Below are 7,871 nucleotides of genomic sequence, written 5' to 3'. Positions count from 1 at the left end.
CAGAATAAATCTTCTTTGGGCCTCAAAACAATTAACAACAAAGGTAAAAAAGGTTGAGATCCAACCAAAGACATTATCCAATCAAAATGTTGTGTGTGTGTGTTTTACAATTTCAAATAAACATTTTACATCCTTAAGATATCAATGACTTCCCTTTGTAGCAGGAACCCCTCCCCCCAATCATTCAGTTTGTACAAACTTCACACACACTCACACACTCACACACTACATACGCTATGCTTCTGGTATAAATTCATAGAAAATCAACCATACATCGGATTTGCACTGTTCCACTTTTATTTTACTCCATGAAGGAAGGACTACAAAATGGGGGAGGTTTGATACAGGGCAGCCATAATCCTTGAGCATACCAGTACATACAGAGGAGCCCTGCCCAGTTGCTATGCCAACCCTGATGGTCCTAGACAGAAGACCATCAAGATCACAAAGAACTTGCATATGGGAGTGGATTCAGCATGGACTGGAACAAAGGACAATAATGAGCTCTTCCCTCTGGGGGCAGGAAACTGCAAACTCCCCTCTGTCACCTGGAAAGTACTCATGGGGAGGGGGAAAGGGGGAACCAGCCAGGTGACAGGACATTCAGGTTACCACCACAATTCCTCCCTCAACCCCTCCTTTCTGTGATGTATGTATGATGTTTCTGGGGGTGATCTTGATCTACAGGCTGGCAATTTCAAAAGTCTTTATAAGGTCTTGCACACCATTTTTCTGGGTCCTTCCTCTCTCCTGCAAGTGAGGGGAGCACCCTGTTGCAACAGCTCAATAAAGGCCAAGCCTACAGGCTGCTGTTTTGCTCCAAGTTATCCTGGTTGGTGTCTTTGTTTGGTGCCAGTTCTTTTAATACTCTTGGATGCAGTTCATCTGGCCCTGGAGACTTGAATACGTCTAAACTAGCCAAGTATTCTTTTACTATCTCCTTAGTTATTCTGGGCTGTGTTTCCTCTGCTGAATCATTTGCTCCAAATTCTTCAGGTCGGGCATTGTTTTCTTTATCGGAGAAGACTGAGGTAAAGAAGGCATTGAGGAGTTCAGCCCTTTCTGTGTCCCCTGTTTGCATTTCACCATCTTCTCCTCTGAGTGACCCCACTGTTTCTTTGTTCTTCCTTTTGCTACGAACATACCCATAAAAGCCTTTTTTGTTGCTTTGTGACCTTTTAAGTCCAGGATGTCTGCATTATCCAATGTAATCCATTCTTTTAACCAACATAAGCAGGCTACCTCATAATACATTTGCAGGTCTGGCAGGGCAAAGACTCCACTTTCTTTTATAGCTATCTTATATTATATTTAATGCTTGGCTTTCCCCCCTGCCAGATAAATTTAGAAATATCCCTTTTCCATTATTTGAAGCAGCCTGAAGTATTTACAATTGGAATTGATTATAATAAAAACTGCATTCTGGGCAATAGATTCATTTTAATGACTGGGATTTTATCTAGCAGGGAGAGCTTCATTCTCTCCCAGATCTCCAACTGGAGATCACAATTATCTTGTTGATAATAGCAGGTGAGAAGTGTTCTTCGTTTAGATGGAGGTTGAATGATGAGATACTGCAAAATGAACAAATTGTTAATAAGGGGCAATGTTCCCTACAAGAATTTTTTTGACCTCATTCTAAATAAAGAAACTGATCTAGTGTGGTTTGGGATGTCAGTAAGGCAGTGATGAGAGGTTTTCTAATTCAACAAAACATTTTTCAAAAAAGAAAGGAAGGGGAGCAGAAGATCCTTTAATGACTAAAGAGCTAATTGTAAAACCAGAGGATAACTATGTGTGCCAAGCTATTAATTATTGCATGCTCAATTATTGATGCTAGTTAATCAAGAGACTGAGAAGAAAATTAAATTAATGAAACAGAAAAACTTTGAATTTGCCAACAAACCTGGTAAATTGCTAGCATGGCAACACAAAAGAGAAAGAAAGAATTAGACAATAAATAATTATTGTTGATGAGGATGAGTATCTGACTAGCCCAAAAGAGATAAGAAAAGCATTTCAAATTTTTTATACTTCTTTATATTGTTGTGAGAAGGAGGACAATGTACTCTTATGTAAGTGATTGTAATATACCCTGAGTGTCTAAAGAAAACCAGCTAATCTTGAATGCACCAATATCAATTTTGGAATTGCAGGTCACAATAAACCAGATGAAGATGGGCAAAGCACTAGGACCAGATGGACTGACCACAATTTATTATAAAAAGTTTCAGGATGCACTTACAGAATAGAATAGAATTTAGGTATCTGGCGCAGTTCCAACTTCCTGGAAAGATACATTTATTACTTTGATCCCTAAACAAGACAGTGACCTAACAAAGACTAAAAATTACAGACCTATTTCTTTATTGAATTGTGACTATAAACTATTCGCCACAATTTTGGCTGATAGAGTGAAAAGGACATTGATTGAGTCAGTCCACAGAGACCAGGCTGGTTTTATACCAGGCCGACAAATGAAAGATAAATCTATTTCCAGATTTTGTTGCTTGCTTAGGACTTTAAAACTGTATGTAGGTTAGTGTCACACACATGGCAGACTACAATGTCCAGCTGTTGGAATGTGTTCTGCTTTGCCATTCATACGTTGTGAAGGCCTGCTGGTAAACATATATTTCCCAGCTTTGCCTGTTAGTTTACTGACAATTTAAAATCCATACCATTCCTTATTTATTCTTATTAGTTTAACTAATAATAGAAATAGAGCATTAGGAGTTTAAACTGTAAACGGCATTTCCGTGTGCTGCTCTGGTGTTGGTGTTCCGTTGCGCCAGAAGCGGATTAGTCATGTCTGCGGAGCGGACAAATGCTAGCTCCCTTGGCCTGTAAAGCGAGATGAGCGCTGCAACCCCAGAGTTGTCTGCAACTAGACTTAACTGTCAGGGGTCCTTTACCTTTACCTTTCAAAACTTCAAAAACAAATTAATAAAGGTAAAGGGACCCCTGACCATTAGGTCCAGTCGTGGCCGACTCTGGGGTTGCGGCGCTCATCTCGCTTTATTGGCTGAGGGAGCCGGCGTACAGCTTCTGGGTCATGTGGCCAGCATGACTAAGTCACTTATGGCGAACCAGAGCAGCACACAGAAACGCTGTTTACCTTCCTGCTGGAGTGGTACCTATTTATCTACTTGCACTTTGACGTGCTTTCGAACTGCTAGGTTGGCAGGAGCTGGGACTGAGCAACGGGAGCTCACCCCGTCACGGGGATTCGAACCGCCAACCTTCTGATTGGCAAGTCCTAGGCTCTGGTTTAACCCACAGCGCCACCTGCGTCCCCAAAAACAAATTCTTAGCCTCCTATTTTAATAGATTCCTATTTGAGATTCAAATTTATTGTGGCCTTGTTTTTCATTCAGTGAAAAAAGCTTGTTCTCATCAACACCGAATGTGTCACCAACAGGGGCAAGGGAAGGGTGTGGCTATTGGGCACCTTATTGCTACCCCCTCACACATTCACTTAATGCATGTGAAGGTTTACCCTTTACATAAATCTCCTCATAGTTGTTCCTCAAAGTAGCCTTCCTCAACCAGATGCCCACCAAATGTTTTGATCTAGAACTCGGATCACCGTGAACAATTGGTTATGTTGGCTGGAGTAGATAGCAATTGCAGTACAAAATCTTGTGAGATGATTGTATGTTTGAATTTACATCAAAATGCAAGAGAACCCAGAAACTCTATTTCCAGAGAATAGGGATAGCAGGTCCTCTCATGGACGCTTTTGCATTGGGGTTTATACCAACCACGATATTTGGATCAAATCCCAGTTAAGTGCATTAGAAAACAGCTCACCTCACTCTGACATGCATCAAAGGCTGTTCCATTTGTCTTCGGGTCCAAATCCAAATTCTGTTTTGCAAAAAATGAAGTTTTGTGCCTCCCTCATTTAGAATTATGGGGAATCTAAACACAACAACTCTAACTCCTCCCTTCCTTTTTCATGGAATTTGGTTAAATTTGCAATTAGTAGTTCCTCCTAAGTAGATAAAGTCTGTTGCAGTGCAGACCAATTGTTCCAGGTGTTTTGTGTCTTTAAACTGTATTTAAAACAAAAAACAAAACAACAAAAACCAGGAACTGTATGTAACATTTTTAGAGCATAGTTGCTAATGATGCGTTTAGTGTCATATTTAGTCTGATCCTTAAGCAATATATCCCAAAAGACAAAAATAGAAACTGATTTATCAGGGTCAAGTAAGAGGAAATATGTAGTTTGAGTTGGTTTAATTGTAAAGATGCCAACCCACAGAAGCAGCCCTTTTGTTGATATTATCTTTCCTGTAAATAATTACATTATAATTGTGCCTATTAGTCATTCCATTTCCAAACCATTAAATGCAGGCTATTTATATATTTTTCACTAAGACACATTTTAACTACTTCTTGCACAAAAGTATTTTTATTTGAAATTAAAGCTGGGTTCTTTAAGTTTATGTATAGGCTGCATTTGTGCTTCCAGATGTTCATCATATTACATTTTTATTTTACTTCAAGTTTTGGTGTTTGACATGCATTTGACATGCCTTTTGGCATGCATTTGACCTCCCACATGCTTCACAACCCCTTCCTGTTTCATTTTTGTAAGCACCCCTAGAAAGGCAAACAAACAGGAGGCTTATGAAGCCCAAGGTGGACAAGCCCAAGCACATGGCTAGTGGTGAGCTGTATTGGTTTTGGAGGGTTACAAGTTGTACAGGCTTCATTAGGCTTTCTCAGCTTAGAAATAAAAGAAATGGGACTTGGGCAGGACCTATCATTGCTCCAGGCATGGAATTCAGTATTTGGAGGGTATGGGCCCAAAGTTGGTCTTGGGTGGATCTCAGCTTTCTATATTCACTAAGATGAACAACTAAAAGGAATAGCTGGGGGCAGGGGGCCTCAGTATTTGCCTGTTGCTTTCTTAGAAACCACTGCCCCCCCAAAAAATTATCCTGAGCAGACTAGGTGTTTCTCTGGTCAGTTGGCTGCACAAGATAGAAATATGCTTCAAAATCTTACACCAGTATTTTAAATAGAAGGTATAACAGAGGAAACGCCTGAGAAGCAAGTTATCCCCCTGTTCTATTTTAATAAACTCAGAATGGGATTGCAGCCTGAGCTCTGTTATACATTCTGATTCTCAGCCAGGTTGCTAGAGTCATTTTACAATTTTCCCTTAAGGCAGGAGACAATAAGTCTTGAGATGAAACATTTAGCTTGTCCCTGTTAACTCTGGGGGTGATGAGTAGGCCAGGCATTCTTCCAGTTCATTATGAATGTTCAGCACACAGCATGGTAATATTCAGTAGCACCGGCTTTTTATGTGTGCACAGTAGTGTGGGTGATGAATACACAATGTGGAATTGTGAATAACTTCACACAAAAACAAACAGGCCATTGGCAAGAATAGTTCAAGGGGAGTATTTCTGTAATGTGACTACTTGATGGTTTAGCAAAGAAACTAATTCCAATTTTAATGATGTCTTTGCATCTGGCTGCACTAGCTGTACTGAAATTCTGTCCCTGGTAAATTTATCACTGAGGGGGGAAATCCTTGGGAATGGTTGTCCTAGTAATGATTGTATGGTTTTGTGCACCAAAAAGCACTTAAGTCTGTCTATTAGGGTTACCATACTTCCCGGAATTCCTGGACATGTCTTCATTTGGGGCTCCTCCATGACCATCTGGTTGGAATTTTACATTTTAAAGCAAATGTCCTGGATATTGGTTTTTTTTTAAAAAAATAAAAATCTGGTTCAGGCTCTACTTCTGGTGCGGGCAACCTAGGTTCAGGTGGCTCGGGCTCAGCAGTGGCAGAGGGGCTATCGGGTGATTGCCCTACAACTTTTTGTGTCCTGATTCTTACCTCTTGAAATATGGCAACCCTACTATCTGATGTGATAATTTTTGATGCCTTGTAATTCTTCTTCAGATGGGTTCCAAGCGCAGTACAATTGGCCTGCATCTTACATGGGGGTTTGGTTTCAAGGGTAATGCATAAACACAAAAAATTGCATATAGCCAGAACTGCATTGCTCCTGGAGCCAACCCACAGTGAGGGAGCCAATCCCACAGCCAGTAGGCTTTGCCCAGAAGCAGTGGTGCTGTATGGGGAGGGGCAGAGGGGCTGCTTTGCAGGGCTGCATTAGGAGGACGCAGCAGGCATGCACCCTTGCTGTTCAGTGGCACTTTTGTGCCCAGATTTTCACTTTTTGAAATATGGCAACCCTGCTTGCTTGTTGTATGTTTGTTTAATTTTCAACACATGATACAGATCAGATAATGTTGGGGAAAGTTGGTTGTGCAATAAAATAGCAGGCTGATATATTCAGGATCTTCAGAGATTTCCACATGGCTATATGACACCTCGTATCTTTTTATGTCATGGTAATTTGGGGTCTCTAATTCAGTTTCTTGCTATATACTCCCATCAGAATACCTCATGTGAAAGTGCTATATCTTTGTCGTTGTCAGAAAACATCAAAGATAACATTAAGGAGGCAGCTCAGCAGGTACCTGTTCAGTGCAAGTGGTTAAAATTTTTGAGCCTAATTCAAGGGAATACTCTCTTTGTGGATGACAAGTTGCTGGTTTGTACTGGATGTCACAGGGGAACCTTCTAAGCATGGAGTTATACAACAGGGAACTGGGAGAAATTTGTCTGAAGAGTTACATCACTGCACGAAGCAGAAGTGAAGGCTTTCACCCACGATACAGGAGAACAACAGTGAGAAGCTATAAAAACAATTGAAACTGTGAGACCTTAAATACTGACAAATTAATTGTTCAATGAGGACTCCATATACAGCATGTTAGGACTAAGCCAGAACTAATTAGCTGGTTTTGAACTGTGTCTCTTGTTTTTGCTAAAGATGTATTGAGCAGTCAGTCACTTGTAAATGTGAGTAGCCCTGACCGAAAGCTGGAGAACAGGGTCATATCAAACAGAGCCCCATGCGCAGCCTGCTCTGAGCAAAGATAGAGGGGTGCTTTTGCCCTGCTGTTGTGAGATGTTTCTGCTGCCTCCCCTTTATCAGTAGCTTACCTTGGGCAGGAAGAGCTCAGCAGAAGAAGCAGGTTTATCATGATGCAATTCGGATCTGATATAATTCCATCATTATTTTGCAGGCAACTGCATTTGATGAAATGCCTCCTGCTTACTTAAAGAGGGAATGAGTCATTTCCATGTGGCTAGCTACATCTATTCATTTTGAATGTTCTTATGTAGCTTAAATCTGCCTCTATTTTGAAGCTCCAAGATACACAAACGTACTATTTTCACCCTTTTTCAAGTTACCATGAAACTGGTGTATTACCATGAGACATTTTTGTCAGTGTTACATTGTTCCGCCAAGGAGACCTAGCTCTTCCATCACCCATTTCAACTGCCTTCTTCAAGTTTGGTTAATGTCTGTAGTTGAGAGCCACTTGTATCCCTACTAATATTGTCTGTTATCCCAGCACCTATTTCCATTGGATTATTTGACTATTATGTACTGTTTCGAGGAATTTCCTTTTGAGGAATTCTAAATCAAAGTGTCTGTTGTTATGTACAAGTGATATGGTGCTTCTAGTAATTAGCTAAGGGGATCAGAATTATGCTCACCCAAACACCGTTGATGCTTCATCAGCACTCCTAAAATGGAAAATAATGATGTCATAGACAAAAGTGTGCTAAAAATTCCAAAGGGTTCAGCTCTGTTCCCGCATAATTAAGTCTCGGCAGCCAGAACAGTGCAACTAACAGTGAGGACATGCTTCGTTCCAGCTTCTCTATGCATCTCAAGGGAATAATATGATACACTGGCATTTTCTAAACAATGGCACTATGAAATAATATGCTGTTAAGCATATTTGTGTTGAGATTTTAG

The 7,871-nt window shown here is 40.6% G+C and overlaps 1 long non-coding RNA gene across 1 annotated transcript; it reads right to left on the bottom strand.

Moving 5' to 3' along the window:
- Positions 1-279: 279 nt before the first annotated feature.
- Positions 280-836, bottom strand: LOC308475547. The gene is made up of 2 exons (XR_013985302.1): positions 560-836; positions 280-360 (listed from the first exon to the last, which is right to left on the bottom strand). It is a non-coding gene; the product is annotated as an uncharacterized lncRNA (long non-coding RNA).
- Positions 837-7,871: the final 7,035 nt, after the last annotated feature.

The sequence above is a fragment of the Podarcis pityusensis genome (assembly GCF_964106645.2).
Source record: "Podarcis pityusensis genome assembly, chromosome: 4".
NCBI classification, from domain to species: domain Eukaryota; kingdom Metazoa; phylum Chordata; class Lepidosauria; order Squamata; family Lacertidae; genus Podarcis; species Podarcis pityusensis.
Note: the sequence above shows the minus strand (reverse complement) of the source record. Positions and strands in the feature narration are given on the sequence as shown.